This window comes from Octopus sinensis, linkage group LG13, assembly GCF_006345805.1.
Source record: "Octopus sinensis linkage group LG13, ASM634580v1, whole genome shotgun sequence".
NCBI lineage: Eukaryota > Metazoa > Mollusca > Cephalopoda > Octopoda > Octopodidae > Octopus > Octopus sinensis.
Window position 1 is genome coordinate 30,981,517 of NC_043009.1, and position 25,346 is coordinate 31,006,862.

The window sequence follows — 25,346 nt, forward strand, 5'->3', positions numbered from 1 at the left end:
TACAATTAATAATTAATAAATATTGTCATTAATAATTATTAGAGATTATTCTGAATTGCAACTAAGTGTTGGAAGAAGAAAGCACCAGAGAAACAACACAGGGCCAATTAAATTAAGGGAAGAGTATAGACACGTTTGCCTAAATTTTAAACATTTATGAAGATATAGGTATTAATCCAAATTCTAATAAAAGGTTGTATTGTTCGTGAAAAAAACACATGAAAGAATTTACCTTAAAATGTGAGAACGGGGCAATGAAGATATAAGTTCCTCATAGCTGATTTTAATATAATGGTATTTTATATATCAAAATGGTCAGGCATCAATTTGCAATACTTGTAGAGAGCCATCTTGAATGAATAGTGATGTTAAATAGGGTTCTGCAAAAATAGCTGAAACCCTATTAGTAAGGGACTATAAAGCCCAGGTATATATCTTTTGTACTTGTGGTTCCTCTTTATATAAGCCTCAAAATTTTAATAAACTTTCCATTAGGCTTATTTGACCCACTAAATCTGATCATGGGTGCATCAGTAAGTGCATTATAAACCTGATTATCCTCATAGCAAAAAGTAAGGTGAAACTTTTCCTTTGACACAGTACTGGTGATGACCTCACCAGGTTTCTCAACTTCATAGTAAATCGAATATTTACTTCTTACTGCTTGATATTTTTATGTTCTACTCCTCCATATCCCCCATTCTATTAAATGATGACCTAATTTCACAAGAAAAGTCACACCCCTTTCACAGTCAGACATAGACATTATCTTAATGGCTCAAAAAGCCCTCCTCGCTTTTAACCACAAAAACTGGTCCTGAAATTCCACCATCAGCTACATTGTTGTCATCATGGGCTCTTCTCACTCTGCTCAAGTTACCAAACTAGTGTGTCTTTTACTACTATCACAAATTAATGAGCAATTCCCTCACCTCTCTGGGGTCTATAGAGGGATGACACTCTTCTCACAGCCACAAGGATGTCAAAGCCATTGATCGTATCTGGAAAGCCATCTACAAGTTTTCCATAAACCATAACCTTGCTCTCTGTTTTGAAAATAGAACTAAAGTAGCAGCCAATTTTTGGTCATTACTCTTAAAATCTATCATTTACTGTCCTTACTATAAGCCCCACAAGTCCTTACAATACATCAAAGTCCATTCTAATCATCTCTGATCTGTTTCAATATCATGATTAAAAGAATTTCCATTAGGATTTCCAACCTATCGACCAATGAAAATATTTTTGATAATCAAGATCCTTGCTAAAAGCAGGCCCTCCACAATAGCCATTTCCTTAAGAAGCTCTCCAATATTCTCAATACTAAACTAAAAATCAAACTAGAAATTCTCTTTCTTGCAGCAAAAGAGAGCCATCTCACCAAGTTTACCCCTATCTCAAGTCCATCAAGCATTTTCCAGTACATTTCTCTAGGGAACAACACAAGCCAAATCTGGGGCAGAATAAATTTCAAGCACTTCTAGCTAACTGGAACAACCTCACACATGGTCCTCGTGTTTATAGGGGTAGAAAATGTGATATCTTATGGTTTGCATCCTTGTTCTCCCTTTAACACCAAAACTGTTCTTAAAAATCCTCAACTCTTATTTCCTATCTCAGCATAAGTACTACTCTATTTTAATAAATCTTCCATAAAATTTCATACTCCCCCATCACCACCATCCAAAACCTTGCATCTGTTAATGGCCATTTGTAGTAGGTAAAAGCTTGGCGAACTAATTACAGGCCCAGAGAATCAGTAAGCGTGCTTCCACCCTAACCCTATGAATGGTAAAACTTTACCCTGGACAACTACATGTTTACCTTAGTAATCACCTGAACACACCTAATCCTAACCCCTAAAAGTAGCATCATTAGGACCAGTAACTATGATGAAACAAATTCAAAACATTATGCCCCTTCCTTAGAGACACACATTAAAGCCAGACTTGTTTTTTGAAGCATCATACCAATGGCACATCATCCAACAATGCCTTGGATGTGTTAGACTCTGCTGTTGGCCTTTAAAGTAAAGATTTTTCTAGTGTGAGTTGCCTTGGTTCCAGAATTATTAACATCCATGACAACTACTGTGGACTTGATCCACAATAAACATAAACCCAACTTACCCTTCCCTCAATATGCTAATCCAATCCACCCTAAAAAACAGTGAATTTAATAGCCTTGCTTCGACCTATAAGATGAATGATATTTATCATCCTCATATACATATATAGGCGCAGGAGTGGCTGTGTGGTAAGTAGCTTGCCAAACAACCACATGGTTCCGGGTTCAGTCCCACTGCGTGGCATCTTGGGCAAGTGTCTTCTGCTACAGCCCCAGGCCAACCAATGCCTTGTGAGTGGATTTGGTAGACGGAAACTGAAAGAAGCCTGTCGTATATATGTATATATGTATGTGTGTGTGTTTGTGTGTCTGTGTTTGTCCCCCTAGCATTGCTTGACAACCGATGCTGGTGTGTTTACATCCCCGTCACTTAGCAGTTCGGCAAAAGAGACTGATAGAATAAGTACTGGGCTTACAAAGAATAAGTCCCGGGGTCGATTTGCTCGACTAAAGGTGGTGCTCCAGCATGGCTGCAGTCAAATGACTGAAACAAGTAAAAGAGTAAAAGAGTATATCAAATGTGTATTCTATACACATAATGCAGACACTTCTGGCTGTCTCTCTGTATGTATATGTTAGTGTGTGGAGGCAGGTTGGTATAAACATGTGTACATGTATGTATTTATATATGTGAGTATGTGTGTGTATCTCTTTCTCTGTAATGCATACATACATATATATATATATACACACACACACACATATATAGTGAAAATTTTCAGAAAAACAAGACGAAGATGGGTGTGTAAAAAACAAACAAATGTATTAGTTTAACACTCAGGAAGTGAGAAAATCTTTTACGTTTCGAGCCTATGCTCTTCGACAGAAAGGAACACAGAAATAAACAGAGAGAGAATAATAAAAAAAAGGTTTAGTGGCTAGTGATCAATCATGGTGAAACACATATACTTACACACACACACACATATGTATGTATGCATGTATAGATAGACAGACAGATAGAAAAATAAGTAGGCACCCCCTATCATATATATAGGGGGAGGGGTGTCTGCAAAAGCCTACACAATTTGTGAAATCTTTCTCCAAAGGTTAGTGTCTTTCAACTTTCTAAAAAGGTTCTTTTATCAATCACAACTCTTTGAGAAAAAATCTTCTCTACAAATATTATAACTATATCAAGGAATTTCCAAAACACTCCAAATATATATACATATATAAATATATATATATATATATACACAGACATTTGGAAACACATTAATATGTACATATCATAATGTCATGTTATTCATGTTTGTTGGTTGAGAGCAGTTACAAAGTCTTTGGGTTACCCTGACCTTTTCCTGCAGATAATATATGCTAGAATATCAGGATTAGAGAACTGATAGCATTAAAAATTAATTGATAAAAAATACTAAAATTGTTCATAACCACTCTTTCTCTTTCTCCTCTGTCTCTTTCTCCCTCTCTCTCATCTTCTTTTTCTATTTCCTCTTATTTCTATTCTTGACCATCATTATCTAACATACCTTCGCTTTCTGGAGGTTCTAATTGTGTATTCAAGTTTGGCATAAATTTAGATATTAACATGTGTTTTTTGAAGATTTCTGTCTCTCTGCAAGGTTATTTAAGTTCTTCCTATACTTTCTTATATTTTTATATATAAACTGAATCATATATATGTTTAGATTCATTTTGTATATGGTGTAATCTTGCGCATTGCTAGCCTCTCAAGTCTAATAATACCTCATAATCTTAATTACCTCACATTGGACAGTAATCTTAGCAAACATTATCATCATCATCATAATTTTACATGTTTACATTGATCAGCTCAGCTGAAGTTTTTTATTACTTTCCTATTGCAAATATATATACACACACACACACACACACATATATATATATGTATGTATGTATGTATGTATCTATGTATATATATATATATGTATGTACATATGCATATACATATTATTTATATTATTATTTGATTAAACGCCACACATCCATTTTCAAGGAGTTTATCTTAATATTTTTGATGCAACTCTACTCTTTACTGTTCTCTCTCTCTCTCTCTCTCTCTCTCTCTCTCTCTCTCTCTCTCTCTCTCTCTCCGTTTTGTTTTCTCTCTCATCCTTTCTCTAATTCTTTTTCTCCCCTTCACCGTCTTCTATCTCTCTCTCTCCCTCTTCCTCCTTTACTCTATCTCATTGCTCACACGCGACCATTGTCCATCTTTCTTTTCCTCGTGTGATCATCTTTCTTTTCCTTCAGTGCTGTCATACAGACTGTACTGTCTCCTCTTCTATCTTTTCTCTAGTCAAAGACAATATTTCTCCAGCATTCACAACTTTACCTCATCTGGTCTATCGACCTCCCCACCACCACCATGTTTATTTTCGTTCAGTTTCTTTATATGTCTTCACTGTGCTGTTTTTGTTACCAACTTTGACCCTCCGCAAATCCCAAATTTTATTTTGGTTCGCAGGAGCAACTGCTTTCAAAGTCTTATACTGTCGTTCAGTGAACGAAATAAGGAGTAGAAGGATAACCAACAACTGATGAAGGGTCGTTTTTTATGTTATTTGGCTTGTTTTCCATTTGTTTCTCTCACTGTTTTCATACCCAACTTTTTTTCATATTTCATGTTGTTTACATTTTATGATGCCTTGTACCCATATATGCATATCTAGAAACATATGTATGTATGTACATATATTTAAGTATGTGTGCATATATATATATATAAAATGATGGACAACTCTTACTATATTCCTCACATTGTATTGTAATTGGTTGCGCTAATTGGTGGATTACCTTAAATAAAATACATCTTAGAAGCAATAAGCAATGAAATGTATAAATACAAAATTGTTACCAGTTCAGACATGTTTGAGGCATATTTGAACCCATCAGAAAGTCAGTCACTATTTTCCATTAGAAACAAAATTTCTCACTCTAAACTCGCAAGTATGCAATACCTACTCGAGATACCATCTAACCAAACTGATGGATGCAAGCATTTTGGAATGGTTATCTCCTCATCAGCATCAGATACGAGAAAAAGAAAATAGTTTGATTTGACTCCATGTAGCTTAAAGTTTCAAAGACGTCTTACAAATATCTACCTCATTGGACTCAGGAAACCAAATGGAGAAGTACGGGAAGTCTAAAATGGCTACTGAAAAGGTGGGTCACATGGTGTTATCAGAAGTGTAATAAAAAATTTGACAATAGCAAATACATTAAAACTGAGAATTTCTTAGACTTTTTGAGCAGACAGAAAGCTGGTGTCATCCATGTGTGTGTGTGTGTGCAGAAAAGTTCCTGGTTTTTGGTAAAAGAAAATACAGAAGGATCGGTTATTTATGATTTTATTGAACATATTCCTCTCTCAGATTCACACACTGCAGCAGTCCTTCAGTTTTTTGAAGCTTTGTAAAATGACCTCAAAAGGTTGGGCCTTGAACTTTCCAGCATCTCTTTGTACAATGTTTCTCTCTCTATCTCAGTCTCTCTCTCTCTCCTTCACTCTCTCTATGTGCATATACATATTTTTCTGCTTATATACGTGATTGTATATATAGGAACCCCAGTTGGTTGATTTTTCAGGTGGTTGGGGCCATACTGGTACTCCATAATTTACGAGGGGTGCCAGTTGATCTGATCAATGGAACTGCCTGGTCGTGAAATTAACATACAAGTGGCTGAGTACTCCACAGACACTATACTCTTAACGTAGTTCTCAGGGAGATTCAGTGTGACACAGAGTGTGATGAAGATGGCCCTTTGAAATACAGGTATTACTCATTTTTGCCAGCTGAGTGGACTGGAGCAATGTGAAATAAAGTGTCTTGCTCAAGGATACAATGTGTCACCAGGAATTGAACTCATGACCTTACAATCGTGAGCCAAATAATCTAACCACTAAGCCATGTGCCTTCATGGTGGCGATATAACTGAGGCTATAATTCTGTTAAAACATCTTTTTATTCAATACAAGCACCCAATGCCTTGTTTGCACAATTGTAAATCCCATGAAAGACTCACCCATTGAAGATTTATTCTAAAATGAAAGAAGAGGGAGATAAATATGTGTGGTAAATATATTCTGGTGGAAGTTTAGTGATCTGGGGTGAGGTAGATTCAGCCAAATTCATGCAATAATAGATATTTTTAGGATATTTTACTCTGGACTAAGCAAATTGATGTCATAATTACTATGAGGAAGGATTTCGGAAATATTTTAATTATTATCCTCATAACAGTGTGGTCTCTGTTGATCCTGACCACCGGAAAAATGAATTCAGAAGGAAATAAAAAATGGGAAAAAGTATTTCTTCTCTTGTTTTGTTTTCATATTTTAACAGAAAAACTTAATAAATGGCAATGGTAAGAAAACAATATCAACAAGGAGGCGGGGATGGAATTTTATTAGCAACAAGGTCTCAGAGATTCACAAAACAATGTAGTAGTAGTAGTAGCAGCAGCAGCAGCAGCAGCAGCAGTGCTGCTGTGGTAATAGTAGTAGTGGTGGTGGTTGTAATAATAATAATGATGATGATGATAATGAAGAAGAAGAAGAAGAAGAAGAAGAAAAAGAAGAACAAGAAGAAGAACAAGAAGAAGAACAAGAAGAAGAAGGAGAAGAAGAGGAGGGACAACAACAACAACCACAACAGCCAAAATAAGGAAAACAACAACAGCAACAACAACTAGCTATGAAGTAAATGCCAGCCTTTATTCTTTCTCTGCTTGATAAATGGTTTTCCATCTGTGACAGACTTTGCCAAATATTTGACATGTTTTATCATCAATATTGTTTTTATTGATATTTTGGGTTTCTTGCTCTTGTTACTGTTGTTGTTGTTGTTATTGTTAGCATTTTTTGTTATTTTCTTTTTTATTACAATTATCAATATCGAATAGAGACCATTGGTGCCATCTTCAGCATCCTCGCTGTTATCATAATCATCATCAACATCAGATTTTGTCATCATCATCCTCATCATCATCATCATCATTGGCATCTGGCATCATTCTCACTATTGTCATTATTATCATCGTCATCATAATTATCCTCCACCTCGCCACCTCCCCTTCCTCCCCACCTCCTCCTCATCAACATGATCATCATCATCATAAATTTTAAGAAACTGTATTAGTTTTGTAATATTGTCATTATCATTATTATTATTATTATCATCATCTTGATCAGTTTGTTGTTATTGGTTCTCTCATTAATACAATTATCTTAATTTCCTATTGTCGTTGTTTCTTTCATATTTCCTTCTTCTAATTATCCACCTGTTTCTCATTTTCTTGAAACTCTCACATGATTTCCCAGATCACAACAAAAGTTTATTAATCCAGCATCACACAAACATGTCAGTTTTTGTCTTTCTTCCTTCAGAAATCTTAATGGATCCTTGTTTAATAAACAAAATATGTTACCATTGACTACATACGCCCATCCCAACAACGCCCACCACTGACCTTTGTGGTTACAAAAGGTCAACAAGGACAGTCATCTTGACCTTATTTTGAAGATAATATTTTTGTTCCAAGATGCTAAGCTGGTAGAAACGTTAGCACACTGGGCAAAATGCTTAGCGGTATTTCATGTATTTACATTCTGAGTTCAATTACCACCGAGGTCAACTTTGCCTTTCATCCTTTCAGGGTCGATCAAGTAAGTACCAGTCATACACTGGAGTCAACGTAATCGACTTAATCCCTTTATCTATCCTTGTGTGTCCCCTGTATGTTTAACCCTTTGAGGGAAATAAAGAAATAATTATTTTGGGACAAAATGCTTAGCGGTATTTCATCTGTCTTTACGTTCTGAGTTCAAATTCTGCCTGGTCGACTTTACCATTCGTCCTTTCAAGGTCAATAAATTTAGTACCAGTTGCATACTGGGGTTGATCTAATCAACTAGCCCCCTCCCCAAAAATTTTGGGCCTTGTGCTTAGAGCAGAAAAGAATATTTTTCTTCCAAATTTTGCCATTCCCATTTCCTGACATTGTCTGTTTTATTCGTTTGTTTAATTGCTTTTACCAAATGTTTCAACAATTGCTTGTATTTATTTCTCTGCTACACTCAACCCACCCCACTGGCAGTCGAGAATATACCACTTATTCATTGAAGTCTATCCACTAAAGAATACATTCTTTTCTACTCTATGCACAAGGACCAAAAATTTGGAGGAGGGGGCCAGTCCACTAGATCACCACCACCCCCACTTAAGTATTTCACCCAGCATGCTAACCTTTCTGCCAGCTCACTGCCTTTAAAATATTTTTCCTACTCTAAACACAAAGGCTAAAATTTTGGGTGAAGGAGTAAGTCAGATTGACCCCAGTACACAACTGATACTTAATTTATCGACCCCCACCTTCCTCTAAAGAAGATGAGTGGCTGTGTGGTAAGTAGCTTGCTAACCAACCACATGGTTCCGGGTTCAGTCCCACTGTGTGACATCTTGGGCAAATGTCTTGTGCTATAGCCCCGGGCCGACTAATGCCTTGTGAGTGGATTTGGTAGACGGAAACTGAAAGAAGCCTATCGTATATATCTATATATATATGTGTGTGTGTGTGTTTGTGTGTCTGTGTTTGTCTCCCTAGCATTGCTTGACATCCGATGCTGGTGTGTTTACGTCCCCGTCACTTAGCGGTTCGGCAAAAGAGACCGATAGAATAAGTACTGGGCTTACAAAGAATAAGTCCTGGGGTCGATTTGCTCGACTAAAGGCGGTGCTCCAGCATGGCCGCAGTCAAATGACTGAAACAAGTAAAAGGGAAAGAGAAAGAGAGAATACTCTCATGATTTATTCATTCTGTATTCTCACAACTGGCTGATGAATGGTCATGCCATACTGAGAATAACAGTTGGTCAAGACTTAAGTAAAATAGTATGTATATAAATACATGGACACAGGCATGAATGTGTGGTAAGATGTTTGCTTCCCAGCCACATGGATCTGGGTTCAGTCCCACTGCATAACACCTTTGCTGAGTGCCTTCTACAATAGCCAAAGGCCAACCAAAGCCTTGTGGGTGGATTTGGTTGATGGAAACTGAAAGAAGCCCATTGTGTGTGTGTATGTTTGTCTCCTGCCATTACATGACAATTGGTGTTGGTTTGTTTATGTCCCCCATAACTTAGAATAAGTACCAAACTTAAAAAAACTTTTATACTTCATTTAATTTTCAAAATGAAGATAAACAAAGTTCTTATACTCTCCTTCATTTTCTACAATGTTCTTCCAGTAAATATTCCTCCAGTGCTGTTCTGACCTTGTCTACAGAATTCATATTTTTTCTGTCCAATTTATTTTGAAGACTGTGGAATAAATGATAATCAGATAGAGCAATGTCCAGCGAATATAATGGGTTTCCCATTCAAACTACTCTAGTCTTTGGAATGTCATCTTTGCTGTATGTGGCCGAGCATTATCCTGACGGAAGAACACCTTTCATCTTGAAACCAAAGATGGTTGCTCTTCTTTTAGTGCTGACTTAAGCCACTCAAGCTCCTTGCAGTAGCTCTCCTTTGTTAGAATTTGGCTTTGGTTTAAAACTTCAGAGTGGACTAAACTTTTCATATACCACCAAACAGATAACAATATCTTATGTGGGTGAAGAGCTTCTGCAGCCTAGGGTTCTGGTGTTTCTCCTTTCCCTATCCACTGTCTTCACATTTTTATAAAGAACTCATTTCTCATCACCAGTCACTAAATAGGTTCATTCATGAGATGTGACAGCAAAGAAGTGCACACATTCACTCTCTGTGTGTGATTAGAGTAGGAAATTTTGTGAGGTACCTATTGATCCAATTTGCTGACTTTTCCAATGGCATGCAGGTGTCAATGAAAGGTTGAATGACCAAACCTAAGTTTCTCTGCTAATTCCTCAACAGTTACAATGGGATTTTGTTCCACCAGGGTTTGCAGGACATCCTCATCAGGATCTACTGATCTTTCAGAGAATGAGGCTCATCTTCTAGGCTGTTATTTTCAGCTCAGAATTTCTGGAACCACCATTAACATTGGCTTATGCTTATTATCCAATTCCCATATGCTACATTAATATTCGTCACTCTTTCTGTTGCATGGTTGCCTTTATTGAACTCATAAAGCAAAATATGCTAAATATGTTCCTTTGTTACTTCCATTATAGCTTTGAAAAAATAGCTGTTAAAATCGAACTGCACTCTTCAAAATTTGCACTAAGAATAAGTACAAGGTAAAATTACTATCTGCTTTTATAGCAAGTTGATGCAAGTAGTTTATCCCATCCCCCTCTGACTTTTAGTTCATGCAACTGAAAAAATTGCATTATTTATGGGATGACCCAATTCATATGTGTGTGTGTGTGTGGTGTGTGTGTGTGTGTGTGTGTGTGTATCTAGGTCTGAAACAAAAGATTAACAGACCTTGTGCTCTATGTAATGTTTTGTGAGAATATTTCTGTCAACTTACATCTCCTGTAGTTACGACAATATTGATTTTGTCTTATGACTAGAGTCACCAAGTTATTATTTGTGTCAGAAGGTCACAGTTGATTGAATTGTCTCTTGTGTATATTACTGGTACTAATTTTAATGAACTCACTATGTTGGCAAAACAAAGTGAATCCCAACAGAATTCCAATGAAGAACCGAGAATGCTATCGATAATTATGATATAGCATTTAGTGCAGAATGCTAGTGTTCCCATCATCTCTTCATCATTCTGATAAAATAAATATTGCGATAAACAAAGTTAAAATTCCCAGTGAGTCAGTGTTTTATTTTCTATTTGTTTTCTTTTGTTCAATTTAGTGTTTTTGTTTCTTTTTAATCAAAGCTAAAATGAAGAATTCCTACTTATTGATTCACAAAATAAAAAGAAACAAAATGGCAAAATAAATTTGATTCGTGAAGAGTTCTTCTTTCTCTGAAGTATTTAATTAAATAAACAAGTGTAAGAAAATTGTTTTCTACTACCATATGCAGTGCTATATATGCTATCATTTCCTCTTTAATTACAACTTTTGATATTCACAATGATCGGGCAAAACTGAGACAAGCAATGGAATGCTTTGACTGTGTTAAATGGAATCAACTTTGGCAGATCTCAATTGATGATTTGTACAATATTTATGTAAAAGCAAATGACTCTGAATTCAAAGACAATAGCTCAAGTCAAAGTTAATGATTAGTTTGGGAGCAATTAGATTACACTTAATTATAGATTTTGCTGTTAACATCAATAGTTTAACGATTCTGTGTCACAGGTAAAATAATAAATAGACAAAATATGGAAAACAACAGGTGCCATTTCACGGCAGCAGAAACATGGGAAATCCTCATATAATTTGATTGATTTCTTCAGAGCCTAAAGATGACTCACAGAACAGAATCCTTTCAGGCTGAACCCTACCATTTTATTGGTTTATTTCTACTTTCATTATCCTTAACCCTTCTTTTTTTACTTTTTTATTTTACTTTTTTTTTTGGCCCAGTAGTCCCATAATCTTTCTTTCCTGTACTTTTTGTTATTATTCTTTCTCATTAATTAACAATAAGTCAATATTTAATTATAGTAAGGGTAAGCTTGATCAGATTATGTCAATAATGGTTTGCTTGAAGCAAAATCTAATCATTGCATGAGAAATAACTAAAAAAACAACCACAGTAACAGCAACAGTATTGAGAACAAGTGCAAGAATAACAAAGATGATGATGGTGGTGGTGGTGGTGGTGATGGTGGTGTAGGTAGCAGTAGTGTGGAAGATGATGATGGTGATGATGGTGGTGGTGAAAATGATAGTGATGATAGCGATGATAGTGATGATGAGGGTGATGGTAGTGGTGGTGGGATTGATGACAATGATGATGACTATAATGATCGGAATTATTTAATGCAACAGAATAGAGAGCTGAGAAAATTATGATATGTGAGTGTAAGTTGTCTCCAAAGCAATGCAGAAAGTCAGAAGGAATTAGTATTGAAAATAAAATCTCAAGTATTGCGAACATATTGCTGATATCACATATTCAGATAACTCTACCAGGAGACTTTAATGCCGATTGTGTTTATTATTTATAGAGAAGTCAGGTAATGGTTAAAGATGTATTGATATGAATAGGTTAGTGCTGATGCACTACTAGAAAGATCCAAAGAGAATGTGTGGTAAATACATCGATCTGCGACCTTAACGACTAATGTTTGAGGAAACAAGACTTGAAGAGAGTCAGAAGAAAGCCAAACAGCAGAGAAAGATAAACAATCTAGATGAAAAGATAAAGAAAATAATAAAATTTAATCGAAGAAGACATTATATAAGTAGGCAATAGGTAACGCAAGGGAAAGTTTTCCAGATAGAAATCAAACAAAAATAACTGCATAATAAAACATTAAAAATGAAAAGCAAAGAAGAGTCTTAGAAATAAAAGAAAAACAACGTCAACAAATTATTGCAACATCTCAACTGATATGAAAATAGATTTTTCTTTTCTTTTTAAATTCATGAGAGAATGATTTGTAATTAAATGTTGTAAAGGGGCAAAAATTGACTGGAAAGAGAATTTGATGTAAAGGAAATATAAATAAGAAAATGCATCTATATGGTTGAATAATTTTGGCTTGATCTAATAATTTGTCTATCCAACTTTACCTCAAGAACTTCCTAATAACAATTCATGTCATATTTTTAATCTGCTTGCATGACATGTAAGCATCAGTGCAGTCATCTCTCCTTCATAATTCAACCAAAATCTTTCATATGCATTTACTTTTGCAATTCACACATGGCTTGTTTCATAACTCAATATTTATATTCAAAGGTTATGTTCATCTCTGTCTTCAGCATTGCTTCTTCATGGTTCCCTGCCACACATCATGGTACTTCTTACTCTACATTAGTGTATTTTGTTGTTGTTGCTGGTTTTCTTTTTCAAGGAAAAAATAATATCTTGCTGCCACCAGAGATTATTTCATGAAATATACTCTTCACTAGCAGTACTTATCAAGCAAACGAGACTGTATCAATGACCAACTCACAGATAATCATCATCATTATCATCGTTATCCTCCTCCTTTTTTCTCCTCCTCCTCCTCATCATTTCCATGTCCACCTTTCCATGTATGCATAGGCTAGACACAGTTGACTGAGGCAAATTTTTGTACAGGCCACATGCCTTTTCCAGTCACAAATCCTCGTTAGTTTCCCAAGCAAGTTTATATTTCTTCATTACCAGACAAGTTCACACAAAATATTGGAAATGAATGACACTGCTTATGTGTCTTATTTACAACTGTCACATGATGTCAAGACAAGGAAACACAAACTTATTCAAACTCACACATACATACATACACACACATATATGCCAGTGCATATATGTGTGTATGCAATGGCTTCTTTCAGTTTCCATCTAACAGATGTGCAACAAAATTTGATACCTTGACATTAAGAAGGGCATCCTCTTGACATTAAGAAGCGTATCCAGCTGTAGAAACTTTGCCGGATCAGATTGGAGCTTGGTGCAACCTTTTGGCTTGCTAGCTCTCAGTCAAACCATCCAACCCATGCCAGCATGGAAAGTGGACATTGAACGATGATGATGATAATGTGAAATAATTTAAAGAGAATTTAACAGTTTTGTGTTTTATTAACTGGCTCATGGTAAATTGTTCTGATTCCCTTGTACTCCAAGATCGACTTTGCCTTTCATACTTCCAAGGTTGATAAAAGATCCAAATCCAGAAAGGAAGACTGACAGATCTGTAAGACCATCAAATCATGTGCCTTATACTATTTGTTCCAGCTCTTTGCAGTCTGTGTTCAAATCCTACCACAGCCTGTTTAAGGGACAATCATCAACACGATTATCTCATACCTTGGAAGAAGCCTTTGGTTTGAGGATAGCTTTCTATCTACTAGTCTCAGCAACCATGTAAAAGGTCATAGACACTTTTGTCTCTCCTGGTTAAAAGATAAAGACAAATGTTCACCATGCTTTCAGATGTCCTCCCTCCCTCTACACCAAAGGGAAAACAAGGACTAATAAAACTTTACTCAAAGTTTATTGAAGACATCATAGTCAGAATACAAAGACCATGGGCTACAAAACATCCTGTCACAGACTCTAACAATTCCAATTGAACCCCCTCAACTGCTATTTTATTTAGTGACACAAAGTTGGCCTTGGATTTGAACTTATAACAGAGAGCTCTGCAGTAAGTACTGAAAGAAATTCTAACCAATGCTCCAGTGACTGTCAGCTCAGCTCATCATTAACACTGATATCATTCACATTGCCTATTGAAAATATGTTCTTTATTTACCTCCCCTGGCATCACTCTGATTAACCAGCTGTCATCTAGCTAAATGCCTACGCATAACACTTATTACATCACCAATGTTTTAATATCTCTGCTTCAAGTTTTCAGCCTACACTTCGAAATCAACATGTTCTAATATTCTAATGAAAATGTTATACTTAATTGTCCCCCAAGAATAAACCAAATTATCTTTTTCTCAGCAATAAAACCAGAAAAGATCTTCTCAAAACTAGTAATTCCTCTCTACATTAAGCAGAATAAAATTGTGAAATTTTTTCTAAATTTTCAATCTGTGAAATATTAAAATTACAGTTATCTCTGTACTCTGTACTTGACATGCAAAATATTATATTAAAGTGATAATTAAGCCAGTATTAAATATTATTATAATAATTGTACGTTTTTTTCCTCAATTATTTAATAACCTGTTTAAATCAATAAAAATTATTTAATTTAGAATGAAAAATTTAATAATGGTAGTTAGGTATCAACTCATTACATTGGAATTTTAGAAAACCGTTCGTAATTTGGGGCTATTATTGACACAATTTCCAGAAAAGTTAATATAATGAAAGCACGATATTGCATGACTTGCTCAGTGGTTAAAACTAAGAACCAAGGTTCAAGTCTTCAATGATAACATGTTTGTAGGGATTAATTCTTCAAACTGTCACATAACACATAAACACAGTCAATTCTTGCTTTTGAAATAAAGGTACTGAGGTCATTTCTAGTGAATGGATAAATATAGGCAAGATAAACTTATTACTTTTATTAATAAATTGTTGATTTAATGTCTTGAATAACATGAAGAGAAAAATCCAGTATGTTACTATTGACAAATTCTTGAGTTGAAATACAAATGGAATTTCACTGAAATAAGAGATCAGAGGATGGTTTAAATAATGGTTAGCTAAGTTGATATGTTAATAATAAATTATCAGTTTGAGGTTACTACATGTGTGAAATACAGCATAAATCAGATAATAATAATAATAATAATAATAATAATAATAATAATAATATAATAATAATAATAATATTTCTATTGCCTTACATCCATTTTTGTATGTTTCCATGAATGGGAAGGTTTCTCTAAATTTCAACATTAGCATATTGTTTTCACATTCATAATTCTTCTACCCCAGCTATGAGTCACGAATGGAACTTCTTGTACAATACATGGAAAAATTTGAATTGAAGAAAAGCTACTATTTTGAACTTGACCTCTGTGAGAATAAATTGAAAACAATTTTGAAAGAAAGACATGTTCAGGTTGTATATGTTAACTTTTATAGTGTTAAGTCTAAGAGTGCTTCTGCTGTATTATACAGGCAAAATGTATTAAATAAAAGCAAACACAATATAGTAAAGAGAAATTTTACTTGAATTTGTTTGGAGGATCTAACTTCAGTGAGTAGAATGAAATACTTTGTCCAAATATTCAGCAATATTTTGGCGAAAAAAGAAACCCAAACTGCACCCTACCCAAGTTTTGCTGATACACATAAAAGTTAGTTACATACTGAATACTTTGTGACTGCCTTGTATAATGTATTACACTCACAAACATCTTAGATGTATTAGTGTATACACCATGCAAATATAATATAACAGCTTTAGGTGTTGATGTTTTCTTTGAAGAGAATTTCAAGACATGGGTAACTTTAGTAAAGTGTTGTTCAAAGAAAGTGTGAAGCGTGTGTTTCCAGGGAGAGATATCTAAGTTGAAACTTAATGTTGCAAATTAAATCTGACACAACAGTATCTAGATTTACCTAATTGTCACATTGGATCTTCTTCACTGCAGTGAGGTAATTTCTTCATATTTGGAATTCAGCCACTATAACTAATTAAGAGTTGCTTATCTACAACCATAATGCCTGCAAGATGACTATCAGAAAATCAAAGGATGCCTTTGAGAATAGAATGGCCTGCAAGATCTCTCACCTAGCAAAATTACTGCCTCATCTTGTGGCTCCTTGCCAAAAGGGATCTGAAATGATTTAGCAGAAACGTTTACTTGCCACTTCTCGGCCAAGATGGTTTTGTAAGTTAACACTCCTACTGATAAAGCTTTTGTGTTTACCATCTACTTTCATGCACTTCCACACTCATTTGAAACACTCCATTTACCATTTACTAACATACGTACAGAATAACCAAAGGCAAAATCTGATCTAATATACCCAAACCATGAAGGGGACCAGTTCTGACTGAACCAATTCCATTAACATAAAACTAGGATCTACAGATCTTAATCCTCTCATCACCATATCTTTAATGCTTCTGTATTTATTGAAGTTTACTTTATGGGATATATATGTGACAATATGTTTTATCTACAAGAACTACTTACTCTCCAACACAAACAAACAATAATGTAAGACCCTTATGTCTAACATGTCAAAAACCCCTGAAATAATTGTAAACGTCCACCATGTTGAATAGTTTATGTCTTTTCCCATCCCCAGTTGCCACTAATAGATTTTGTGCTGCCAAACCATCAGGAAATTTCTCTCATATGCAACACTTCATTGCAATCTTGCCTTTCAGAACTTTGTAGTAAGTAATAGCGTTCTTTTGATATCAGTAATATAGTTATTTATTTCATACACAAGAACCATTTCATAAATTTTATTCACTATATAATACATACTAATGTATATTTTGTAGTCATAACAATGAACGATAAAATCTTGGTAAAAATATATCACATAAACTCCTCTCATGAATCTATGTCCATACATATGTGCAACCAATTCAAAAAAGGGATTGTGTCAACAAAAATTGATAAAATAATTCTTTCGACTATAGGCATGAGGCCTGAATTTTAGGGAGGGAGTTAGGTGATTACATCTACCCCAGTATTTAACTGGTACTTTATTTTATCAACCCCAAAAGGATGAATGGAAAAGTTGACCTTGGTGAAGTTTGAACACTGAATGTAAACACAGACAAAGTGCCATTAAGTTTTTTGTCCAGCATGGTAACAATTCTGCCATGGTGCTTAATAAATCATGCACTTATTATCACACACTTTTATCATAACAAAAAATTACATATCATAAGCTTTTTGTGGAACGCTAAAAATTTGTTTGAAGTATAACATATTGACTTTACTTTACAATTACAATGCATTGAGGAATGCTTTGTCAGGTTTATTACAATTGCTGTGTAAAATACATTGAAAAATTCTGTGTGGTAAGTAGCTTGCTTACCAACCACATGGTTTCGGGTTCATTCCCATTGCATGGCACCTTGGGCAAGTGTCTTCTACTATAGCCTCAGGCCAACCAAAGCCTTGTGAGTGAATATGGTAGACGGAAACTGAAAGAAGCCCGTCGTATATATGTATATGTATATATATACATACATATATATATATATATATATATATATATATATATATGTCTCTGTGTGTGTGTGTATGTTTGTATGTCTGTGTTTGTCCCCCAACATCGCTTGACAACTGATGGTGGTGTGTTTACATCACCATAACTTAGCGGTTCAGCAAAAGAGACCGATAGAATAAGTACTAGGCATACAAAGAAGAAGTCCTGGGGTCGATTTGCTCGATTAAAAGGCGGTGCTTCAGCAAGGCCACAGTCAAATGACTGAAACATGTAAAAGAGTAAAGAGTATATTTTAAACAAAACAAAAACAAATTCAAAATTGAATTCTGAACTTCCCCAGTGTAATCTGTAAAACTGCATCAGCTGTCATCAACCTAGGAATCACAGGATCATGAGCTTCTCTTTAAGCAAATACACAATTACTAATTATTTGAAACTGTTGCTCCACCACATGACTGATTCTATCAATCCATCACCTTGATGTTGCATTGATCTCACAGTAGTCTCACTTTGACTGTCTACAAAGTCAGCCAATCTACTGCCCTGGCATAGAACCATTTCATTCAAACCACTGCCATGATACTTTTCTTAATTCTGAAAATCCATCTCTTTGAGAACTTACCAAATTTGCCAATTTGTCATCGTGATGGTCAACTGATTCTCCACTAATCTACCAGCATAAAATGGGATAAAGTCTTAACAAGATATAAAGCTGCAATGAGTGTGGCAGTTGATAACCGATTGAAGATATTGGAGACTTTACTTTTCTAACTTTTTTATGAGTCCAGAGATTAATAAGGATAATTTTATATTTTCCTAGCTCAAATTCAATTAAACGAGTAACTAATATTGATTCAATTGGTTATAACACTCTCCCCCCTTATAATTGACTTTGAATCCAATTAAAAGAACATCCTGGTTTTAGAATATGTATAGCTTATCTCCTATTTGTTATTAGAGACAATTATTATTTACATTATTTACATTTGACGGTTATTTGTCCTCATCTTGTTTGTTGTTAACACAATATTTCGGCTGTTATACCCTCCAACCTTCATCGGGTGTCTTGGGGAAATTTCGAATCTGGGTTCTCGTTCCTAAGGTATTTTTTGATGTTATTATTATCATTATTCAGGACACTGCCTGGAATCGAATTTGGAATCTTGGGGTTAGTAGCCTGTGTTCTTATCACCAAGATTCCAAGTTTGATTCCAAGCAGTGACCTGAATAATAATAATAATAATAATAATAATAATAATAATAATAATAATAATAATAATAATAATAATATTGAAAAATACTTCAGGAATGAGAACCTAGGTTCGAAATTTCCCCAAGACTCCTGATGAAGGCTGCTGCTGAAACATTGTGTTAACAACAAACAAGATGAGGACAAATATCTAGCAAATGTAAATAATGTACATAATTCCTCATCTCTTAAATATAGAACTGTACAATTATTAGAGTTGGTGACATGAAGGGCATCAAACTGTGAAACACTATCAACGGAAAACGGTTAAGTGTGATCCTCGTGAACCTTGCAAGACTAAATCCATGTTTTAACAGAAAACTGGGTTTAAAAATGTTTTTTTTTTGCTGCTTTTTTGTTGTTGTATTAGAAAATTAATGTTAAGGTTACTGTAGAAATTAGAATGCTAGTTAAAGTGTTTATGAATTAAATATTATTTGGTCGACAAAAGTCTTCTGAATTAGGAAAATGTAACAATGTTTACACACTTTCTTACAAAACAAAAGATATACATCCACATCTTTCTACATGCATATAATGATGATATGTGTGTGTATGTGTGTATACATTTGTATGCATATATATATATATATATATACATACATATATATATACTTGCATATATAGATGGCCAGATAACCGAAGAGCTGGTGTTGTGAATTTCCACTTCGGCATCTGAAACTCAGAGTTTTATCTTAACTATTGAGTAAATGTAACATATTATTTTATAGATAAATTTCCTCTATTTACATAATATTGAGGTCTCTTTCTTTCTTTTGTTATCTTACCGTTTTTGCCAATATATATATATATATATATATATATATGTATATATGAATAAATAAATGTTTAACGCAGGTGTAAATCAAATACTTTTACTTTCGACACATGTTTCGAAAATTCACTATTTTTCACTTTCCTGAAGTGCATTGTTTATACCATTTATTCTTTTGAATAGTATCAGTGGAAGTTTCGAAATATGTGTCGAAAGTAAAAATATTTGATTACACCTGCGTTAAACTCCATTTATTTATTCATATATTATTCAAAATATTCCATGTAAACGCAAAGTTTCTACCTTTATAAACAAGGAGTTACAACATCTTTACTTGTAAGATTTTTGCTACACTGGTAACTATTTATTTATTTTTTCCGTGTTAATTGTTAACAAGGTGAAAACACACTTATCTATCTATCTATCTATCTATATATATATATATATATATACATACACACATGAATGATAATGCACACACACACACACATATATATGTAATTATATACATATATTAAATTTTTTTTTAAAATATATCTTGTAAGATTATTTAAAAAGCAAGGAAATCCCTGATGTAGTTAATTATGACTTATAAATTCAGGTTGCAAATTCACCAAGTTTGAATTTTTGAGCAACTAAATACAGAACAAATGAATAAATAAATAAATAAAAATATGAAAGGTATAACTATATAAATGAAGATAGAAAAATAATGAGATATGAATATTCGAAAATGGAAGAGCACAAAATAAGGAATCAATAAAATATGAAACAAAGTTTTAAAAAATGTTTTTGAAAGAATTTAGAGTAAATACAAGATCAAAATTAATTGGTAAAAAATGCAAAACAATTATTGTTATTGTTGTTGCTGCTCTTCTTGTTGCTATGATTACTATCATCATCATCATCATTGTTATTATTATTATTATCATTATTGTTCTTCTTATTATTATTATCATTACTATTATTATTAGCGTTACTATTATTATTATCATCATCATCATTATTATTATTAATATTATTATTATTATTATTGCTATTAATTTCATGTTCTTCATTTTTATGTTTCAAAGATCATAAGGTAAATTGGGAAGAGATAAAACCAGTTGAAGGTTACCTATTTTACTTTGCATTACGAAGCTAATTAACTTAGAATATGGAAGAGAGAATTGAAACAAAACAAAAATATATCCCAATCTCTTGCAATTGTATATTTAAGAGAATAATGAAGGAACAAAATATTTAGCATAACCCAAGACATTAAAATACTTTGTCAGAGAGACAGCTTGTTGCAGATGGATGCATATATCCATGTACGGGTATAATATTGAACTGCATCTGGTTGTGGAGCACTAATTTGGGAATTCTGAAGTTGTATGTATCTATCTATGTGTGTATATATATATATATATATATATATATATATATATTATATATATATAATTATATATATATATATATTATACATATATTACCTTGTGAGTAGATATATTATATATATATATTTATTGTATATATATATTATACATATATATATATATATATACATGTATTATATATCATCATCATCATCGTCATCATCATCGTTTAGCATCCGCTTTCCATGCTGACATGGGTTGGACGGTTCAACTGGGATCTGGGAAGCCAGAAGGCTGCACCAGGCCCAGTCTGATCTGGCAGTGTTTCTACGGCTGGATGCCCTTCATACTGCCATATGTATAAATAATAGATATATATATATATATATATATATATATATATATATACTAAGCAATAAAGGGTTTAGCAACGAATTGCCTTACCACATACTGAATTTAGAAATAGCAGTCAAAGAGTTATAGCTATTTCTTCTACTAAAAAGGGAGATCTCTTTTAGTAGAAGAAATAGCTATAACTCTTTGACTGCTATTTCTAAATTCGGTATGTGGTAAGGCAATTCGTTGCTAAACCCTTTATTGCTTAGTATTACTTAAATTTTCCTCGAATGAGGCTTTTACATGCCGAAGACTACTTGGTGTAATTGATAATTATTCCAAATTAATTAATTTCACCCTTCATTATTACGGATAACTATATATATATATATATATTAAATACATATATATAATAGATATATATATTATATATATATATCACCGTGATCACCATGACCGACAAGGCTATCAGATGTTGCTACACATCGCGCTTCACATTGTTTTAGCCTTCAAATGACGCCACCCCACTGGCTAAGCAAGCAGGCCAATAGAAGAAAGAGTGAGAGAAAATTGTGGCGAAAGAGTACAGCAGGGATCGCCAGCACCCCCTGCTGGAGCCTTGTGGAGCTTTAGGTGTTTTCGCTCAATAAACACTCACAATGCCCGGTCTGGGAATCGAAACCGTGATCCTACAACCGCGAGTCTGCTGCCCTAACCACTGGGCCATTGCGCCTCCACATATATATATATATATAATATATATATATATATATATATATATATATATATATTATATATATATATATATATATTATATATATATATATATATATATATACATATATATATATATATACATATATATATATATATACATATATATATATATATATATATATATATATACATATATATATACATACATTATATATATATATATATATATATATATATATATATACATATATATATATACTATATATATATATATATATATATATATTATATATATATATATATATATATATACATATATTATACTCTTATTCTTTTACTTGTTTCAGTCATTAGACAGTGGTCATACTGGAGCACCGCCTTCAGTCAAGCCCAGGACTTATTCTTTCTAAGCCTGGTACTTATTCTCTTGGTCTCTTTTGCCAAACCGCTAAGTTATGGGGACTTAAACACACCAGCATCAGTTGTCAAGCGATGATGAGGGACAAACACAGACACACGAACATATACACACACATGTATGTATATGTATACATGTATACGACAGGCTTCTTTCAGTTTCCATCTACCAAATCCACTCACAAGGTTTTTCTCGGCCCGAGGCTATAGTAGAAGACACTTGCCCAAGGTGCCACACAGTGGGACTGAACCCAGAACCATGTGGTTGGTAAGCATGCTACTTACTACACAGACACTCCTGCGCATATATATTATACATATATTTTATATATCACGTAAAAAGCACCCACTACACTCGCGGAGTGGTTGGCGTTAGGAAGGGCATCCAGCTGTAGAAACACTGCCAGATCAGACTGGGCCTCATGCAGCCGTCTGGCTTCACAGACCCCAGTTGAACCGTCCAACTCATGCTAGCATGGAAAACGGACGCTAAATGATGATGATGATGATGATGATATACATACCTTATATATATATATATATTTGTTTTTTCTCTCTAGAGCTGCGGCGATGCTGATGCATTGCCATTTTGCTACACTGTTATTACTGAGAGCCTCCTCTAATATGTAGCACTTGGTGAAGAATGGAGTTTGATGTAACTACCCTCATTTGCACCTGTTACCATGAGGTAGGTTCGTCTGGGAGTCTCAACAGGAAGAGGTCCAGCTTTGATTTAAAAACCCCTACATCTACTTTGTGCAGGTTCCAGGAAGTAATTCCTCCCTTCCTCTGGACTTTCCAGTAAGTAAATCCTCCCCTTCCTCGGAACTTTCGAGGAAGTAATTCTTCCCCCTCATTGGAACTTTCCAGGAAGTAGTTCGTCCTCCTGAAACAACCAAAAAGGGACTGCATAAAAATCAACGAAAAACCTGCTAAAACTGACAAAAACGTAGAACTTATTTCATAACAGTCTACTATAATATATTGATTAAAAAAAACAATACATAACACTAAAATTTTAATATAGTACATTAAAGTCAGTGACACAAACTAGAGTTATTGTCAAAAGACCACTTGGTTTCAAGTCATACTTTTATTTGCAGGTGAATGTAAGAAGCAAAAGAGAATTGTTTTTGAAAGAAAACTTTGTACAAGAACAAGGATTTGGAATTTTACCTCTTGCAATAAATATCCTATTCATTTGTTTATTTTCTTTTATCTTAGGTAACATTTGAGTTACGACTTCATTTTTGTTTACTTTCTGAGAATTTTTCCCTATAATTCTCATTCAACTTTTATTACAGCGACCAATTCGCTTTCAATCTATTTGAAAACTAGGAATCCCGAAATCCCTTTCTTTTCCCTATTGTTTTTTTTTTTTTTCACTTTATCTCTTTAAAATTCTTCCCCAGAGGAAGGAGCTAATTTCTAAGAGAGATACAAGGCTCCATCGTTGGAATATAGATATCAAATACTATGCCATATTTCAAACTTCAGAAAAACCTTACAGATTTTATTTGTAATGCGTGAGTTTGCTGGTTGATTTCTTTTTCCCGAATCCCTAGCTTATCTAACATGCATTGAAAGAGATTTAATGTGTCTCAGGAGAGTCATTAGGCTGCTAATTAAAACATGTACTGCTTCTGTTTTATTTCTTTATTCTTTGTGAATTATTTTATTTTTAACCAACTAACTGATTGTTAAATTAATCATTTCGTCAGTCAACTTAACTGAATGATTAATCAAACAATAAATTATTTAGGTAAATATTTAGCCAATTTACAAATAATACAGAAGTAAAGTTGAACCAGTAACATGTTTATTATTAGCATATTATCCCTCCCAAATACAACAATACAAACATATGTGTGTATATATGCAAAACATCAACTCATTTTCCAAGAATCCTGTATGAAAAATATAACAACTTTTGAATATGATGAGTTGGAAATCATGAAAAACAGAAGGCATAGAATTGTCAATGGATGTTGAAATAAGATTCTGGAAGTAAAATACAGTAGTTTGCATTTGATTTTCAAAGTTCTCTTCTAAAGGGTTTTTGGAAACCAATGAAGGTTTTTAAGATGCCACAGGCAAACTTGCTTTGGAAAGAAATTAAGAATGAAAGACGTATACAAGAACTAGCTAGAAGCTGGAAGAAAAAATAAAAGGTTTAAGGAAAGAATAGAAATACCTTCTTCATTTATAATACAAGACAGCTTAAAGAAATATTTCCAAGAGAAAAAGGCTTCCAGATTTTCCAAGATATAATAGTTTCATGTATAGTGATACATAACACATGGATATATTAATCTACAAGCACATTTGAATACACATTCATACAGTACATACATACATACATACATACATACATACATACATACATACATACATACATACATAATACATACATACATACATATATACATAATACATACATACATACATACATAATACATACATACATATATATATACACACATACACACACTCACACACACACATGTGTATATATATACACACACATATATATTTATATTCATACACACACACACATATATATAATGTTCCCACATGCATACACATATGCATATCTGCACACTCACACACACAAAGAAATTCAAAAACTCACATATACAGATATTCAATAGATTAAGTTTTTTGCCTGCAGCATCACAACATTTGCACATACTTTTATATTATATGTGCATTGTG